Source organism: Polypterus senegalus, chromosome 9 (genome assembly GCF_016835505.1).
Source record: "Polypterus senegalus isolate Bchr_013 chromosome 9, ASM1683550v1, whole genome shotgun sequence".
In the NCBI taxonomy this organism is placed as follows: Eukaryota; Metazoa; Chordata; class Cladistia; order Polypteriformes; family Polypteridae; genus Polypterus; species Polypterus senegalus.
In genome coordinates this window covers 32054849-32075128 of record NC_053162.1, presented here as the reverse complement: position 1 = coordinate 32075128, position 20280 = coordinate 32054849, and the positions used below count along the sequence as shown (strand labels likewise).

The 20280-nt window shown below is 39.0% G+C and overlaps 1 protein-coding gene across 5 annotated transcripts in view; it reads right to left on the bottom strand.

Annotated features, from left to right (window-relative positions):
- The window catches only part of il34 (interleukin 34), a 50412-nt gene extending 31487 nt beyond the window's left edge, over positions 1-18925 (bottom strand). The window contains exon 1 of one of the 5 annotated variants that reach the window (XM_039762852.1): positions 18791-18925. The gene's annotated coding sequence lies outside the window, so the exon portion shown is untranslated. Of the gene's footprint in view, positions 1-12132; positions 12267-12555; positions 12702-12802; positions 13258-18790 lie in introns of those variants that run through there. The other 4 variants (XM_039762849.1, XM_039762854.1, XM_039762848.1 and 1 more) reach the window with 4 other exon arrangements.
- Between the last annotated feature and the right edge of the window lie 1355 nt (positions 18926-20280).

Sequence of the window (20280 nt, the reverse complement as noted above, 5' to 3'; positions counted from 1 at the left end):
TCACGAACAGGATTTTGGGGAATCTGGTAAAATATTGAACTATTGAGTGAGGCAAAAAGAAATCAGAGATGTTTAAGAAGAAGAATAAAGACCCTGAGGCAGCTCCTTTACCTCTTCCCGGTTGGGAGGAAACGGTGTGGGAATACTGCGCTAGAGAATTGAGACATGGGGGGGATTAGCACAATATTGGCAAAGTTTAGGCCCCCCAACACCAGTGAATGTACGAGCTGCGCTTAAGAAATGTCAAGTGTCTGCAAAAGAACCCATAACGGGCTTGCAGACGCGGGGGTGGGTTTTACTAACGGCAGTTAGATGTCTGGACAGCTTGGTAGACGAAAAAGGGAGATTAAGAAAATGCAAATGGACTTGACGGATGCGTTAGGGCGAGCCTCGATGGCCGAATCCAAGGTAGCTGTATTATTGCCGCGGGTACAGCGGGCCGAGGGGATGACGGATGAGGCAGCCTTATGCATAGCCAAGATAAATACCTGGCTAAAAATTTGAGAGCAGCTAGCAGTACACGTAGCAATGTATAAAGAGAATGCCATATAGATTAAGCAACGATCGCTCAGTGTTAAAGTGTGTGGTGGCGCAGTAGTTAGCACTTATGCCATGATTCGAGTTTATTTGTGATTTATGTTGAAGCTTACATGTTGTTTGTTTTGAGTTAATATTCTCAATGACAGTTTAGTCTTTTTGACGAGAGTGCCGTCTTGCTGTAGTATCGAACCGCGTGATTTCTTGATAGTTGGATTTGCCCTAATTGGTGCAGGAATGGATCGCCACGGAAGCAATTCCTCGTTGTCGCCGAGTTATTTCGCCAATGGAGTCTCCTTGATCTAGAAACCAGCGCCGTTTCGAGCTGAGTAGAATCGCGTTAGAGTTAACATCCGCTAACGCCATGAGAGGCTGTTTTATATTATAGTCTGATAAGTAAAGCAGCCTTCAGAAAAATGTAGGAGGATAGCACCAAAAAGAATAACAAGCGTTGAGAAGAATATAATGCGCGAAAAAGAAAAAGTGCACTGTATTTAACATCAAAGGTACCTGGCGCTCGCTAATGTCTGTGTATATGAATATGTCTGTGCTGAACTTATTCAATGTGTGTGCCTGTATACTATGTGTATGCCTGAACATTAATTGTTCTGTGTGTGTGTGTAAATATGTTTGTGCTAAAAATGTGTGAGCATGCCTGTTATTTGTTCTGTGGGTGCGTACGTGTGTTTGGGAGTAAGAAAGCAAAAACATGGGGACTTCTGGGTAATGTAGTTCAACTATGATTTGCTGAAGCTGCCGTGTGCATATAAACTTCCAGAGCTCTGAGTAAATATGGGTTAAAATAAATGTGAGTATGAGTAACATTTGATAAAATGAAAAATGCAATCACTTTTAATAATAAGTGATAATAAGTGACAAAACTGAGGTAAAGTTGAATGTGTTAAAACAATGGTTTGGGTGATTTTGTGTATGTTATATAGTGTATTAGAGGGATCCCTATGTGTGTATGTTAAATAGGTTTCAGTGTGCTTAAAAGAATGTGTAAAAATATGTGGTGTTGTTTGCAAGAATTAAATAATTGATATTATTGTGAATGTAAATGTTGAAATTAAAAGAGCTCTTAATTCTAAATTAAAAAAAAGATTTGAACAGGTGGTGTAAAAAGGTCTCCAGATTAAGCATATTATATGAGCACCCCTTTTATTTGAGTACTGGCCAGACTCTGATAAAAGGGAGGATTTTAATTAAAATGAGTAAATTTCGATTGAAGGAGACATTCTTTTAGCAAAATGAAGCAGGTTATTGGTAATACTCCTTTCAAAGCCTATGTTGATTAGTGCTGCTTAGAAAACAAAATTTACTGTATATTGGAGAGGCAGAGTACAAGGAAAGCTGTTATAATGTGAGGGTTACTTGTATGTGGTAATGAAGGTAAGTGTAAGTGACAATATGGTGTGCATTTGTTTGGTGATGGTCAAATGCGACAATTGGTATGAAGAATGGCATGTGGCAGTATAAAAACAGCCAATGCCAAACTGTAAGTGAAAGAAAGGGAATAAGGAGGGTTAACTAAGAGGAAAACAGACTGTGCTCTTTGGAGTCAACATTCTGAAAGACGTGTAATAAAACATCTGGAAGATAACAATGAAAGAATGTGCAAGATCAACTGTCTTTGACAGAAGGTTATGGGGAAAAGAAAATCAGTGTATATAATTGAAGTAGATTTGAAGTATTTTCTTAGTTTACCTGATAAACAAGTGGGTTCTTCATTCTAAATATGGGTAGAAATGTGCAAATTTCTTAGAGGGCTTTATAGTAAATAAAGACACATTTTGCATTATAGGGCATTTTGATATATTGATTTCTTTCCTCATTTCCTTTGTGTGTAATATTGACATGTTTGTGTGAAATACAGTGGAATACTGGTATCACAACAAAACTAATGGAAGGCTCACTTTTATACATGTATAGAAACTTTAAAAATGAACACCTTGTGTAAAAAGAAAAATGTTTTTAGGACTTTGCATAACTGAACAATGGTTTGTGATTAGATACATGGGGGAAGAAATAAGAATTTACCCGTCTAGATTGTGGATTTCTTTCTTGACTCTATGTTTAATTTTGTTTACATTTTGAAACCAGTTTAAATCTTGGAACAAATGCAGATAATTTGAATATTATGTCAATATTATTGGGACCAATTTTTGTAATGATTTTTTATTGAGTACTTTTCCTTTTGTAATACATTGATTGACTTTATTTTAATGACTTGGGACATGTTTTTTTTAATTGAGTGGAAATTGCAACCGCAGCCAAACTGGAAACAGCTATAAAGGAGGACTTGAACTTTGTGCTTATCAATCTAAATTTTTACTCTGACTGTTTAAAGACAAATTGACTTAGACAAGCACAGACTGGATTGAACTGACCGTTTGTTTCACTGCTAGCAATATTTTTAATAGGGGTACCCCCAACGAAACAGATCTGACATCTTATGACATATTGTTTTTTGGATCCATAAGTAGCTACCGATGAAGAATTAATATGCTGACTATTTAAATGAGCGTTTTTAAGTCTTTACATCTGCAGGTGAAAGCTGTTTTTTCCTAGTGCATCGTAGATGACAGCATTTGAAGTTGAACCAGAGATTGGGCTGTGATAAAGGTCTGCAGATAAACTAATTATCTGACTCCAAGGAGAACCCAGCCATACCAAAGAGGGAATCAAGTCATGAATCAGGCCATCGATCAGCTGACTACTGGACAACACACTTTGATTCTAGTTCCAGGCATCATGGATACCTGCTGCCAAGAGCTCAACTATGCTGGTGATGTTTGAGCCCAAAAGATCATCGTGGATTCCGAATCATAGATGACATCTGCCTACTTGGGTCCTTTTTGCTTGGGATGTTGGACCCCAACACCTGGTTTGGTCCTTATTAGAGAAAAAAATCTGTCACACTTTTACTCTGCAGGGCTCAATGTTCTTGCTGGAGCCTGCTTTGACTAATGGCAACATCTTTTGGGTTAAAAGTATTTGAACTGTGAAAGATATAGAAGGGAAAGCTAATTATTTGTAGACAAAGTACAATATAGGGATTCCTAAATAATATGTATTTAATGAATGTTTGTATTAATGGGAATACTATATAATTTGTACTTTTAGATAAATGTTTTGATATGCCTTCTGATATTTTGTATGAGATAAGTCACCTTTAAGGACCAATGATTTGGTTATTTGTAAAGTTAATCAGAATTGAATCTAATCTAACATAAGGGATCTATTAGAGATTGTTAAGTGATTGTCATTGAAGGGACAATGCACTATTACTAGTCAGGGTCAGTCCAGTTTAGATATTCTAGGTTATTGATTGTAGTGTTATAGCAAATAATGTAGAGCTTTACATTTAGGTACATTTAATTAATTGAAAAGAATAATAGTAAGCATATGGGATGACACACATGACTAGTATTTTGGGGATAAGGGACACATACTATAGGTCAGGACATCTATAGCTTTTAGAAGAGGATAAAACAGTTTAGGCTAGCATGTTGATGGTGATACAGGTCAAATGATTAACACCATGGCTTGATGAGTATATATGTTATGGAAATCAGTGAAATGAAGTAATAATTTGGCCCATAGGAGATGGAGTGTCCTATACATACAGTGGTGAGTGTGAGGTCCGTGAATTAAAAAGCCCAAATGAAGTTTGAAGATCTCTGAAGATATGAATAAGCTTGGGTATAACCCTTGAAATTGAAATTGAAATGAATGTGACCTCAAAAATGACCCAGTGATTTGCATTTTGGAAGGTAGTGCTGACATCTTCCGAAGGGAGGATTGACACCTACTGTCCACAAGATGGCTGAATTAATGTGATAAAGGTGGCTCAAGGTTGAGACCACAGCTGGGTGTATATTTGGGCAATTTTATGAATGAGTGTGTTAAGATGTGAGCATGGTGAGGTGTGTAAGGACTTATCTCCGATTATCATTGTGCACAGCGGTGGCAACCTAAAACTGAGAACTTTTGAGTTATTTAAGATAAATATTTATGCCATCTGTATCATCACCAATAATATTAATTAGTATTAGCTTTATTTGAACCTGGGTATCATGGGGTTCATGTTAGTGAAGCAGAAATTACTCTCTTAATAGTATGCGTTGTTGCTTGTTACTAGTTTCCTAATTAGTTATTACTAGAGTTGCTGTCAAACAGGTGTGCACCCAATTTCTTGAACTATGGACACCTTCAGTTAAAGATTCTTATTCTTTTCTTGATGACAATGTGGATGATGAAATACCAAATCAGAAGAACCTCCTTGGGTGAAGTGCTAGTAACCGCTCCCCAGGGAGGTGACCCTCTAGGGCGCAAAGTACCTGGGTTGAAGAAAAATTGTAATTTCACTGGAAAAATATTTCTCCAAGCGAAGAAAAAGCATTTATTATGGACAATTGTGTTATTATTATTGCTTTAATGACTATATTTAACTGTTATGTATTTTGTGCTTTACGAAAAATTGCAATCAGAACAAGAAGGGCAAGAGCGCTGGGTTTGCGCTGAGCGAGGGCCGAATGTAATGGAAGGATTTTTCTAAAGAGAGGGATCAAGAGAGCAGATGGGCGTTGGTCGCTCAGCGCAAAAACCAGCTTCAAGAAGGAAAAGTACTGGGAATATGGCCAGAGGGTTATGCTGACTTGTTTTTCACTTGTTTTTCACTTCGAGGGGCTTTTACTGTATTTTTGTGTGCCTCCTGGTACCAGACGCCGTCTCCGTCAGGATAAAGGGGCATGCTGACTTGTTTTTCACTTCAAGGGGTTTCACTACGCAATTCTTATTTTTGTGTGCCTCCTGGTACCAGGTGTCGTCATCATCTGGACCAAGTGCAAAACAACACCGCGTCCCGTGGAAAGGTGTGTGTGCTGAAACTAATCACTTCTGTATACACTGCTTACACGTAAGCCGCTTTGGGCAAGGACGCTCAATTAGTATATAAGGGAAGGTTTCACCCTCAGTTTCTTTGGAGGCTCAACCGTGGGGACAGCGCGCACCGCCCAGTAATGAAAGGCAAAATGGGTTGGTCCTTTGACAAGACTGACAAGCGGGCCCCCTCAGTCTACTGGTCTGGGATGATGGCTCTATGTCTTTTTATATGTCTGTAAGTATTGTTTTGTTTTGTATGTCTGCATTATATGTGTTTGATTATTATAGTTGATTAAGTAAATAAAATAGAAGTATTGGACCTCTTCTCTCTGATTCTTTGCCTACTTATGTTCTAATCCCTTGAACCATTTTCCCGCAACAAAACATAATGGTAAAAAAGCAAAAAGGAGCCAAAAATGTCTGAAAGAGAATAAAAAAGTGAAATCAACAACAAAGTAAAATCACCTAAGGGCTGACAGTCACAGCAGCGCCTAAGTACAACAGAATAGCCAAGAACTGTAGTCAGGCCTTCTTGATTATGTGCCTTGCCGCTCCCCTCATGTGACTTCACCAGGGAGGGGCTGGGGTGGGGTCAACAGCCAATCCTACCACTCACAATACACACTTAAATGCAAATATGCATGACTGGTTACCTTGGGCCAGTTTGCAAAGCGCCAATCATCATGGCAGCTTGCTTTTAGGTTGTGAGTGAAAGCAAGATCAGATAATTTAAGATAGTCAAAATATTTACTTTTCAAACCTGATCTGTAAGGAGTCACAGCCTAAGCTGGAATACACGTGTAAGGCATGATACTGTACTGGATGAAATATTAGTTCATCACATAATGTGATAACACTCAACGATCCATTTTCTGAGATAGACTTTATTATTATATAGTACTAGCCATGTGCGCCCAACTACGGTGCGCGTGTTAAAGTTGTCTGTGAAGGGCTCCCTGTTTAAACGCGGCTGCCAGTCGTGAACTGGGCCGTTCGCACAGCATTATGATTTTTTTATAAGGGAAACAAAATTACAAAAGAAAACCCTTGGATATTGATTCGATAGGAACTGCCTACTCGGAATCACTGTCCGAATCGTAATTATGTGGCGGTGTAGGTGGTGTAGGATCATTTCTGCTTCTGTCCGTTCACAGTCCGTCTCGTTTTCACGATGCTATCGTTTTCTCTCACGATCTCTTCTCAACCTTTCTCCAATCTTGCAGGTTGCTTTGTGGCAATCCAAAGAGTAAGGCAATATATACAGAGCAATGGTTATAAAAGGGGGGCACATAGGTATCCAGGCTCTTTAAAGCATAAATAGGGATCACTTCACTGACATGTGAGCAAGCCACGGTACAACTGTGAGACGCGCAGCACTCGCCGGCTACAACTTAACAATAATAATTTCCGGAACGTGCTGTTACGTTGTCATTTATTTTACCCACTGTCTTTCATTCATATGTTACGTAGGCACATAGCTTTTATCTTCAGCAATCTCATTCTCTAACCAGGCCTCAGGAGCTAACCAGCATAACACTGTCCACCACCCCTTTCATTATTCCGGCACATTGTTGAAATCCGTGAGTAACAACAACGTACTAAACTGGAAGGTGGTCTACGCTTGCGTGGAATTCGTGGACAAACAAAGATCAAGATGTAAATGAAGATCGCTTTAGTTAATTTAAAGCACAACAATTTGTTTAGTTTGAATGTCTGTGTTTTGAGGTGTGACTGGCGTACTACAGTCTTCAGTAGTATAAGCCTGGAGGAGATTCTTAATGCAATGCCTATGTTTTAGCTGTCTCTCTACTGCCATCTAGTGCTTCTTCTAATTCATTCGCGGACAAACAAAGATCAAGATCCAAATGAAATTATATATAGAGATCAGGCCTTCCTGTAAGAAATGCTCACACACACATACTGAATACCATAAACAAGGACCAGTGTAATCTGTACAAGTTTACTTTGAACATTTGCTGCTCTTTGATGGGTACTTCATATTGTCATGATCTGTCTGAAGTTTATTGTTAATTTGTTGTACTTTTTCAATATAATTAACATTATTTTACCACCCTGGTTTTGTTATGGTTTAAGTGCATAATTACAGTGAAGAGATTGTGAGGCACCCTAAAGGTTCCACAAGCCAGGCCACCCTTTCCCAGCCTGCCTAGTACCAACTCTACAAGAAGGCTTTGGCCTAATAAGATCCAAAATGAGGATCTGCCTTTCAAACTTTCAAACAATCTCTTTAAACTGCACAGAATACAAAAAAAATGTCTAGGAAGCCACAAAGTAACTTTTACAAAGGCAATTATTTATTTGGAGATAACAAAAAAACATAAAAATGGCTAAAAGACCAAAAATGCAAATATGAGTCATCCAAAAAGGCAGTCCTAGGTGAGCATGGCCCATTATGCATTGCAAATTAGCAAAGTCATCCAAGAACCAGAAAATTCAATTTTTACAATTATACACTCAATAGGACTTCAAATGAACCAGTAAAGTATCCGTGCTCAGCTTCAGGAGATTAAGTCTGTCCTTCAGCAGGGAAATCAGGGTACCCTCGCCTCTAGGTCCCCACCCACAAAGTACAAGGAACATAGCAGAAAAATTCATTAGACATAGTAGTAAATAATAAGAAACTTTAAATGAACAAACTCAAGCTGTAATATAACAAGTTGCCATTACATGACTCGTATAACTTTATGATTTTGATTCAAGTTTTTGTCTCATCCTTTTGATCTGATTCAAGGCTTTTGTGTCATGTCTCCCTGCTCTATCTGGCTGCATCTTTAGGTTTTATAAGTAACCTCCTGGTTTAATTGCTCTCATAATCCTCCTCAGACACCATGAAGGTCTGTAACAGTCACGCAACATGCAATGTCATATTTCCCAATGTATTTAATTGTTTTGTATTTTCCAAATAGAAGAAGCTGACCAGGAGAAGAAATATCCAAAAATGCCAGTTCAGTACTGAGAATCAGTCCCATCTTACAAACCTAAACACTAATCTAGGAATCAAAGTGAAAGCTGTAAAAGGATCTAAAACACTAGATAAGAACACAAAAAGCAACAAGCAGAGATTTTTTTAAAACTACCCACAAACTCGGATGACCATTTCGATGAAACATCAGCTCCATGTACCTCTAAGAGTTGTTTCATAGCATAACATTTGCTTATTAAAAAAGATGGCATCTCTAATGAAAAAACTGATGCCAAAATTAGATTCTATGACCTCAAAAACCTATATTTAAGTAAATAATGGCATAAACACAGCTCCAATGGATAAGTAATAAATTTAAAATGAACACAGGAAGGTGGGACATGTTCCCCGGGTATCTTAACTTTTGAAACAACAAATTGCCTTGCGATTCTTTTTCTCGTTAGGAAATTAAAACTTATAGTTTGTGTTTACAAGCTTCTGGCTTTGAAATTTTGAGATTGCTTAAATCTTTGGTCACTGACACTTCTGATTTTGAACCCAGGTCAGCTTTTCCGACTGTCCTTTTGGTTTTGCACCAAGGAACCTCTTCTGTCCTTATCCTTAAATATTGTTGACCTATACACCTGCCATTTTCTTCATCTGCCAATACACACTGCAGCCATCGGCTGTTGAAAGATCTGCGGTGATCACCTTCCCATGACAGCCACACAGCTCAGTAATTTCACCGCACTGAGACTGGCTTATCTTCAGAATCCATATTAGAACCGTCTTTATTTGTTAGTAATGTCCAGAACAGGAATATGATTGGTGGCTTTCATGTCAACAAGCCTGTTTGCCCTCATCAGCACTATCAGCTATGGGTGGTTGGATTACATTCACAGTCATCAGCCAACTCAGAATGCCAGGCTGCTGGCAGTGATCCCAATCTGGAGAGAGTGTAATTTGAGATTTTTGAGTTACATTCTAAAATACATGACTGTGGTAAATGCTTTTCATTTCTACATGAAACTTAACACAGATGCTAATTGTAAATAAAAATGATGGTGAGACAGGGAGGACAGCAACAATAGACAATGAGTTGCAATGTTCTATAGAAGATGAAGAAGAAGAAGAAATACAAACTGTGGACTGACTGAATATTGCAGCTGACCTCTTATTGCCTATTTGGCTCATTGTTAAATACTGAGCACTTAATCAATAAACCTGAAGCATTATATTAAAATCTGTCCACTTTGCATGCTCTGGATTTGACCACTTAATGGGCATGCCAACCACCTAGTGCACTCAAGGTTCATCATCATGAATGCAGCACAGCTCAAGTAGAACAAGTCACTGTGGACTAAGGACACCCTTGCAGTTAGAGGCCTTACTGGTCACTCAAGTCAAAGAAATCTTCTTTTTGCTTGGCTGGCCAAAGATTACACCCTGCATTCCCAATGAGAAGGCTTGTAATGGAACCTGGTAACACAGAATAACCACTTAGCGTAATCAGGACCAGTGCTGTACAGCAATGAAGTAAAAATACTTTGTTACACTACCTGAGTATGTTTTGAGAATATTTCTACTTTGCTGAAGTATTACATTTTCTGCCTACCTTCAGTTTTACTTCACTACATTTTCAAACACAAATGGCTACTTTTACTGTGATGTATTTTGCTAGACACATTCGTTACTACAATATTAAATCCGAAAACAAAAGGGATATGGAAATACGCACAATGCTTTGCTCAGACAATTACCTAAAATAAAGACTTGCATCACTTTTCATATGTGACACAAACACATGGTCATCTGTGCAGTTATTCTAAGTACATGGGCATCCTCACTGCATCCTACAGAATGGGGTAGGGCTGGACGTTGGTGACGTGCAATTCCAGCAGATGCTGCTGCATTAAGACAATGTCCTCATTACAACCTGCCGTCACTGCAAGATGTACTTGTGCATTCACATGCTATATTTTGCTCACTTTGTCATATTTGTTTGTCACGTCTTCTCACATTGTCCTGGGCATCAAAGCTCCAAAATGGGTCATGAAACAGCTAGAAAAGCCCAACTAAAACCAAAGGGCCCATTTTTTCAATGTAAAAAGAAAAGTGATAAGTCTAGTTAGAGTGTTCTATTAAACATTATTTAAATAAGGGCAATGACTTTATTATAGGTTTGTTTTGATGACTAATGCTTTTATTAAACTAAGTCTGCCAATGTTGATGTAGTTCAGTGTCGTTTAATCAAAAGTGGAGGTCATTTTTGGGGCCAGGGAATGCTTACTAATATTTTCCATTTAAATTAATTGTAATTAGACTATGAAATTCACTTTGCAAAGGGTTTTTTTTGGAATTAATTAACCCCTTACTAAATGGGGAAAGGCTGCACACCTCACCTTGCATTTACCCCACTTATGATATACAATAAGTAGGATGTCCACACACTGTGAATGTCACAGATACCAGGCTGTCACTTTAGTGACTGTAATATGGCTCACATGCAAAGAGAAGGTAGCCTGAATTACTGTATATGATGTTGGAAAGAACTTTTTTGACTATATATATAAAACAGAGAGGTCATACTTTACTTGTACTTTTGATAACTAAGTACATGTAATATCAGAAACTTTAAAACTTCTAATCCTGTAGCTTTCTGATGGGCAACTGGGTAAAAGAAGAGATACCTTACTGTAAAGTGACTCAAGCATAGCCATTGGGTAATTTACACAACACTGGTTAGGACCAATCATCACAAACTAACTAAGCCTTCAGTGTGTTCTACGTTTGTCATTAAAAACTGAATTTCCAGAGTAGCCCAGGCTTTTAATTTACAATCGATAAGTTTGGATCTGGGCTAATGATTACAAACCGAACATTTATTCAAGTCTACACGACATCCAGCAAGAATCACCTGTAACCCAAAGACAAGCAAATGGTGCCACCCAATGCTAGGAAAAAGCAGAAAATGCTGTATGTTTGTAAACATTACACTCCCTCAAGCCTTTGCAAAAATCAGAAACAAAGAAAAAAAAGGAAGTTATTTAAAGGTTTCATTTCAGTATCGTGCAGGAATGCAGGCTGACCACCTGAAAAACCTGAAGCCACTTGCTTAGCCTTGTCTTGTGATATGATATGGTAAGGATGTTTATTGAAGGTGCTGAAAGCTTATGGCACAGCAATGATAAACATAACAATTGAGCAGTTCCGCCGCCATGGGTTATTGCGCATTTGCAAATCGAAATTTCATCATGTTTACAGAGGCGTTCATAACACTATGCCACTTTTTCGCCTGGAATTTCTGACCAAAGGCCATTTTAGATTGGCCAAATATGCTGCCAAATAGCTGACAGCCTACAGTGTGTTAAAACTGCTCATTGGTGCAAAACTGTAAGGTGCAATACAGGAGTCAACGTTTATGAAAACAAGTGTGTATCTTCAATTATAATTATTGCAATTAACATGACAGAAATTCCTGACAAGGGAAACATGCCTATTAGAATGTGCTACTTTTGAGTTTTTGAATGAATGAATCTTATACGATACAAAGGAATATCCACCTTTTACGCGTTTTAATGCTGCAAAGTAAAGTAATAAAGTAATAATAGTAATTTTGGATATTGCAGCACAGATCAACAGACCTGACTATTAATTTACGTAATGGTAATTCGGAACCCATCATTGATGGTATGTCATGCTGTTAACGGGAATCAGCAGTCGGATGCAATAAAAACAAGCCGTTAGCGCGAATGGTCAAAAATAAAAAGTGATTTCAGACTTACGCATACTCTTGACATTTAGCTTTTAGAACAAAAACAGTATTTATCTGGCATAGCCCCTGCTGGGCGGAGGCCCTAGTAAATACCAGCAACCCCACCGAAATTTAGATGTAATCTCCCGAGCAGGCCCCGCTGGTTGGATGCGTTTCTACGAGGACTTTGCAGCACACGCACACATACACACCCACGTGGCTCGCCGCTACGCACTTTACTTGGCTGCGCGGTTTTCTTCCACCTGTTTCAAGCTGCCACGCACTTTCGGTCACTTTCTAAAAACGCCGATCGCTGAGCGATGCTTGCCCATTCGACCCCACTCCTCCCACGATGTCCGATTCTACAATCTCGAGCATAAACCCAGCAGCTAATTAGAAGCGCACGTCCATCTATTGACAGTACTCGTTTTCTTTTCCCCGACATCCCACTCACCGTGCGGCTACCCCGAGCCTCTCGCTTTTTCTCGATGTCTGCTCAGGAGTTTCACTTTCGAGAGACGGCGAGTGCGCACACGAAAGCCTTTCTAGATTTGGGGGAGTAGATAGCTGTGCATAATGCCGAGTCTTAAGGTGCAGCTGGAAATGCGCAGTAGTTCGCGAGTTTGGGGTCTAGATGTCTTAGTGATTGGTATATACTGCGAACCACCCAGAAAGAGTGTAGGAAGCGTCAGTGTACTTACCGTCGGACATGCCGGGACGATGTTTTGCGCTTCTGTCTCGTTAATTAAATTCCACAATAAAAAATCATATTGAAACATGCCCAATCTAAGCAATCTTGACAGTAATCCTACAGGGCGAAAACATCGGGGTGTCGAGTAACAAGAAAGACGGCCGACATCCTCTTGTGAGTTGTTTCAGCATCGTTACTGTGAATCTCTTAAAAGGTTCAGTCATCGACAATGACTCAGTGTTTCACACAGCCCAAGAGTCATTACCCATCTTCGTCCAAATTGTGGAAATATGAAAAAAAAATGCAATTGAATTTTCCCTTTTACGGAACTTTTAGGAAAATCCTCATAATATTCCAGAGCGACTTCAAATGGGTGCGGCCTGAATGTCCTCCACAAGCGAAATGCGTTACCTTATTATTATTCCAGAAACCTTGACTTAAATTTCCACTCCAGTTCTCCAGCATGTTACTGTGACAACCTGAAGCAATGACTTCTTAACGCCACTGAGGTCAACAACTTATTCAGAAGGCTGCTTCCAGTGGTTGTTTCCAATCAGCTACACTATTGTTTCTGTAATGACACACTTTATTGTGTTGTGTGGATCCTTGTAGAACCATTGCTTCAAAAACAACCATTTTTTCTGGAAATAGTTCTATGCATATGAAATTGGTTCTTTGAAAAAAGTTCTTAGTACTTGAGGTGGTAAGAAGTTAAGCAAAATGACACTTTTTATTGGCTAACTAGAAAGATTACAATATGCAAGCTTTCGAGGCAATTCAGGCCCCTGCTTCAGGCTCAACTTCTTATCACATCCATAATGGCTAACACAGAACAACATCCTAGTATTTAGTACTTGAGGAAAACAGATATCCTTAATGTATAGTAGACAACTGACAGACCATGCAGCAAGAGTTCTTTCAAAATCAGGAACCCATTGGTATTTCACAAAATTGTTACCATCTATTCATGGTTATTTGTGGAACTTGTTACAGATGTAAACAAACAATGGGTCTTTCTAAAGTCTTCACATTTGGTACTTGAAATGTTTTGGTACAAAAATGGTTCCCTTATTGTCATTACCCTGAAGGACCACTTAGTGACCTTTATTTTCTAGAGTGTACTTATTCACACAACTTGTGCAAACTAGTTACATATTTAATGTTAACAGAAACACAAAATATTCTGCAGTGTGTGTATTAAGTTGCATCGTTAAAATTGATCCAGTAGTTGGAAAAAAAAATCAATATTCCACATTTTCAATCATCATAGGTACAAGTAAGTTACATTATGTTGAGCCACATTCATCTTCACTGTTTTGTGACAAGAGAGCAAAGATAGTGCAAACAAATTAGTATGGTGGTATTATCTCACAGGCTTATGATATGGAACAATACTTCAGACAAAATTAAATAAGCAGGCAAGTAAATAAAAGTACAGTGACATGTAACAATAAAAAATAACACGAAATGTGAGTATAATTACTAGTAAAGCTGTCACAAATATTTATTTTTGTTGCTTATTTCTTTATGTATTTATTTATTTCTTCCTTTATGTCAGCGACTCCTTTCAAAGCATGAAATAAGCCGGGAAATGAAAACTATCATTTTCACATGTCTAAGTTGAAAGGGTGAGCTCTAGCACTTTGCTTGACTTGGGAAACCTGTGCCATATACACTTGCTCAAAGTTGTATCCGATGCATACAGTCACAAGTGCAAGAAAAAGCTGCCCAAAGTTAGTGAGAAAAACGTCTACTTTAATTCAAGAAACACAGAATTCATCATTAATAGCCTGCATCTGAAATGTCTGCTATAAATGGGGCATTTGATGGCTAAACGTTTACGTCCAATCCAGCAACAATTCATCAATCAAAACACAATACTTGCTAAAGGCCATCCTATCAATCTTTTTCATTTCAGGGCCGGTTTCAATTTGTTTGCAGTTATCACTTAAATAAATAAATGAAATGAATTAAATAAACATTAAAGCAACAAAAAGTAAAAGCATTTTCTGACACATTCAATTATTTATAGGCATATTTCATGTTATTTCTCACCGTCACATTTCACAGTATTTTTATTTGTTTGCATATTTATTTATTTAATTTTTTTCAAAATACTCTTCCATGGGCAGCACGGTGGCGCAGTGGTAGCGCTGCTGCCTCGCAGTTAGAAGACCTGGGTTCGCTTCCCGGGTCCTCCTTGCGTGGAGTTTGCATGTTCTCCCCGTGTCTGCGTGGGTTTCCTCCCACGGTCCAAAGACACGCAGGTTAGGTGGATTGGCGATTCTAAAATTGGCCCTGGTGTTTGTGTGTGTCCTGCGGTGGGTTGGCACCCTGCCTGGGATTGGTTCCTGCCTTGTGCCCTGTGTTGGCTGGGATTAGCTCCAACAGACCCCTGTAACCCTATGTTTGGATTCAGCAGGTTGGAAAATGGATGGATGGATACTCTTCCATTTGCAAAAGTCCAAAATGACTTACATTCATTTGGGCAGTCTGGAAAAACAATGCTGTGCCCTTAGAGCAGCATGTAATGCATTGTTTGACAGAGAAAACAATGGATGTTTAAGAGTAACAGTATGCAGATGAATTGTTTTATGCATTTTCAGAGCAGAAGTGACTCTACTCCATTGGGCCCTTCAGAAAGGCCCTTATTCTGCAATTGCCACATCCTGAGTATGTTGTTAATCTGCATCCAGCCCTGGAAGCAGGTCCTCCAACTTGCAGGGAAAACTTGGGGGTTAGTGGCAGGATTGGCACCCCAGCCACCATAAAAAACCTCACACAGTTTCAGTGTGGTGCTGAGGTATCACCCGCTGCACTTGGATCCCAATCCAGTTGGTTCGTTGTGTGGTGGGTGTGTCAATGTGCTATCAGCGCATGCTTCCTTCCTATACATTCATCACTCACTGTGCATGGGGCCTGCGATTGAAGGACCAATGGGGAGGAGCGGATCCATTCAACGGTGTTACTGTTGTTTCATATATCATCATATTGTCGTCATTGACTGTCGCTTGTGATAATTTTACATTAAGAAGCAAAGAGATATCTTCAAGTCAACACAAGTCAGGAGCACAGAAAAGAAAAAAAATGAAAGGACGAAGAAGCAGCTTGCACTACACTTGCAATGTTTTTACATTTACTTAGCAGATACTTTTACCCAAAGCAACTTACAATAGAGGTAAACAATTGAGTGACATTATGACAGGGCCTGGTAGTTCAGCAAGTGTAACAGAACAGGTAACAAAAGTTGATTGCCACAAGTGAAAAATGTTATAACTAATAATTTACAATCATAGATTATAATCGATAAAGCAATTAAACTTAACTAACAAATTAACCAAAAATATTAAAGGTCACAGAGCATAGTTTTGTTTTTTTTTCTTTGATCAATTAGACAGATGGCTTTTCAGTTGCTTCTTGAATACATTAAGGGAGTCATCAGTTCGGATAGAGGTGGACAGCTAGTTCCATCAACTGGGAATTACACAGGAGAGAAGTCTGCATTGAGGCAGCATCACCAGACGCTATTCACTGGCAGACATGAGTGGGTGAGAAGGACTATGGCACCTCACCAGTGTCTCCATATACACAGGTGCTGATCCACTGACTACTCTGTAGGCAAGTATCAGGGATTTGAACTTAATGCATATACTGCTATAGGGGATCAATGTAGTGACCAGAAGAGAGGAGTGACATGTGCCTGTCTCAGCTGGTTAAATACAAGACAGGCCACTCCATTGGACCATCTACAGTGGCTTGACAGCACATACAGGAGCCCCTGCCAGAAGCGAGTTGCAGTAGTCCAGATGCGACAAGACCAGAGCCTGGACCAAAAGTTGTGCTGCACACTCTGTCAGATAAAGTCTGATCTTGTGGGTGTTGTACGGCATGAACCTGCATTAATGAAACAGTAGTTTAGATTTTCAAATTTGTCAAACTTCCAGTAAACTAGCTAATCTTACATCAATTGCTACTACACTAAAGCCAGCAGTTTACTGGAGTAACAGTTGCAATACGTGTAAAACGTTTTAATATTGCATGTTTAACAGAAATCATGTGATGTTACAGTACCTAGCTGACACATGGTTGAGGATTATTTATTACCGCAATATAGACCTCAGGACCTACACTGGACCTAATGTTGTTAAAGGCTGATAACACTAGTCGACATATGAAGTGCCCAGAGCGTTGTTGCATTGAGGACACTATTATAAATTTCAGATAAATTTCAATTGTTGGTTAATTTTATTGGTAGCTAACAGACTGAGTCCATGCCTTATTGCTATCTGCTGTCATTGGAAAGACAAAATGAAGTTAGGTGTGGGTGATATATTCACATATTTATTTTTTAAATATATAGATTATCAGCTTCATTTGGACACTGTTTTTATTGCATTAAATAAATGTATTAATCACATTCAGTAGTAGTATTGATAGCTTTTATTATTATTATTACTACTAGTTGTATTAGTAGTAGTTATTTTTATTATCATTAGTAGCAGTGTTTTTATTGTTTGTACTTGTAGTTGGTATTAGCATTTATTATTATTATTATAGTAGTAGTAGTAGTAGTAGAGTTTGCGAATAAGTGTGAAGCAGCTGTGATGAGAATGTCCTTTCTGAGTGGAAGGTGAGTTACAGCCTCAAATAGAGGAGTTTATGTACTTTGGGATCTTGTTCAAGAGTGAAGGGAAAAGTTATGATGAGATCAACAAACAGATAGGGATGGTAAGCACAGTTATGCAGTCGATATACCAATCGGTAGTGGTGAAGAAGGAGCTGAGTCAGAAGGGGAAGTTCTCGATTTAGCAGTCAATCTGTGTTCCTATCCTCACCTATGGTCATGAGCTTTGGGTAACGACTGAAAGAAGGAGAAGGCTCTACCTTAGAGATAGCCATCTGTGATAGGTGGAGTAGAGCCACTGACCCTACACATCGAGAGGAACCTACTGAGGTGGTTGGGCAATCTGATAAGAATGTTGCCCCCTTGACCTGCTTTTGAATAAGTGGTTGAAAATGATTGAATTATTATTATAGTAGTAGTAGTATTTATCATTATTATTAGAAGTAGTAGTAGAACAAGATGCCGAGGACAGAAAGATATGGAAGAAGATGATCTGCTGTGGCAACCCCTAACGGGAGCAGCCGAAAGAAGTAGTAGTAATAGTATTTATTATTAGTAATATTAGTAACATTCATTATTATTAGTAGTAATAGAAGTACTTTTAAGGTGTAGTAATAGTGGTACAAAAATTAAAATTGTTTTTGTTGTTATATATCATGTCACAAGCAATACTGTTAGCTGGATCTTTGTTATTATTATTCATTTATATATGAAACAAATCAAAGTGTTTAAGTTTGTTCTGTGTGCTTCTTTGATTATTTATTGATATATTTATTGTTCAAATTACGGCTGTAATAAAAACCACTAATGTAGTGGATTCAAGAAGGAGTAGCTGGGGGATGCTGGGGACCCAAGAAGAAGATTCTCCTTAAGAACCCAGTTTAGCCAGTGGCGGCTCTACACATGTTACTGATGTTCGAGAAAAATTCTAACGTTCGGGACTGATTAACTGGCGCTAAATGTAAACGGGATGATTGGCTCTGTTCCTCGCTTTCTGCCACAAGAAGAATCGCTCGCGCAGAAAAGGAGACACGTCGACTTTTGATGTTTATTTTATTCTTTCCCCTTTTCAGCTCACGGTGCGTTTATTTCTTTGATTTTTATAACGAGTTTTTTTTTAATAACGTGACGAGTGTGTCACGTTATTAAGGCAGGCTAAAGCATGCATCTGTTTGGCCGTCTTTTAAAAAAGCCGACTTTCTTAGTTTGCGTGAAGCTGACCTGCGGTCTTCTCCGTGTTGTCGTTTTTAAACAGCCACGCAGTCTCGTGCACACAACTGACAAAAACTAAAACATAAAGAATAACTGTAATTACTATAGTTACAATGACCGCATTGTCACAATTATCAAGTTAAAAGTTTAGCTGGGATTTACCTCTAGCTCTCTAATGCATAAAACAAGCTCACGATTCCGTTCGTATGCCTCACACACCGAGTGAAGTATGCGGTTGTTGTATATCCTTTTGTCCCGCACGTTTCAATTATCATCCCGTTAACGATTTTATAATCTTCGCAGTTAAATCGTTTACTGTACTCTGCGAGGGCGGGTCTCCAGCACTTTCTCTCTGCCTTCATTTAAATACAGATGCGCAAAGCTGTTTGGGCGGGATGGAACTGTTCTCGAATCTTCTCCATTCATAAGGCGGAAGTCGAAGTCAAAGTCACTGCAGTTCAAGTCCAGTTGCTGTCATTTTTGATTTTATTGAGGTGAGTTGAAGGCATCGCTGCAAGGCAGATACTTTTGTTAAATTGCGTTCGCCCAGGGTGAAACCGACTGGCAAAGCTGGCATACTCTGATGTCTAATGAATGTGATTTACTGGGATGTTTAATTGGCACTGTAAAGGGTTAAATGCCACCAGGATGTTCCAGTGGCATTTGACCTTTCACAGTGCCCTTTAAAAAACACAGTTAATCCCATTCATTAGATATGGAGGTGTGCCGACTTTGCCAGTCAATTTCGCCCAGGTACCTGCATTGGGCCTGGAAAAACACAACTGTGACTTTTCAAAAACGGCATCAGTATTGTTTCAAAACTGTGAAAATTAGAGTGGTCTAACACCATTTAACTTTTTACAGTACCATTTAAACATCACAGTGTATCCCATTCCATAGATATGATTAGATATGGGAGAATGCAATATTTTCTAGTCAATTTAACTCAGGTACCCACATTGGGCTGGGCAAAACTCAACTGCATTTGTATTTTCTCAAAACTGTGAAAATTAGGGTGGCCTTTAACCCTTTACAGTGCCCAATATACATCACAGAAAATCACATTCTTTAGACACTGGAATATGCCAACTTTGCCAGTCAATTTGACCAAGGTACCCATGTTGCTCTGGGCAATGCTCAACTGCATTTTAAAAAAAGTCATCTGTCTTGTCACAAAACTGGGAAATTGATGCTGCTTCAACATGATGTAACTCGTGCATGTTTAAGATGAGGAATATCAATTTTTTCAACAAATGGATCAATTTTAATGATGCAAATTAATACATATTTGGAAGAATATTTTATCATTTTGTTAATGCTGAGTATGGTTTCCATGTGGTTGAATAAGTAGCTGACTGGAAGCGAATAAGTACCTAACTTCACCCTCACATGGACTTAGCACTCTGCTCAAAGCTGGTGGTCTGCTGGAGTCATCTGTGGCCAGACCTGCTACTTCCTTCATCAGCCTGTCCTCTAAGCTGATCAGGTCTTGTGTGGCTCCGCACATGTCCAGTGGCTTCACCTCTGTAACCACTCATACACGATTACAGGCTAACCTCGCTCCACTCTCCTGTCACACTTTACCCCAGCTGTCCACAAGTCAATAAAACGTCAGGGTCCAAACTTGAGACTGGTCAGCAGCCACGCACCCA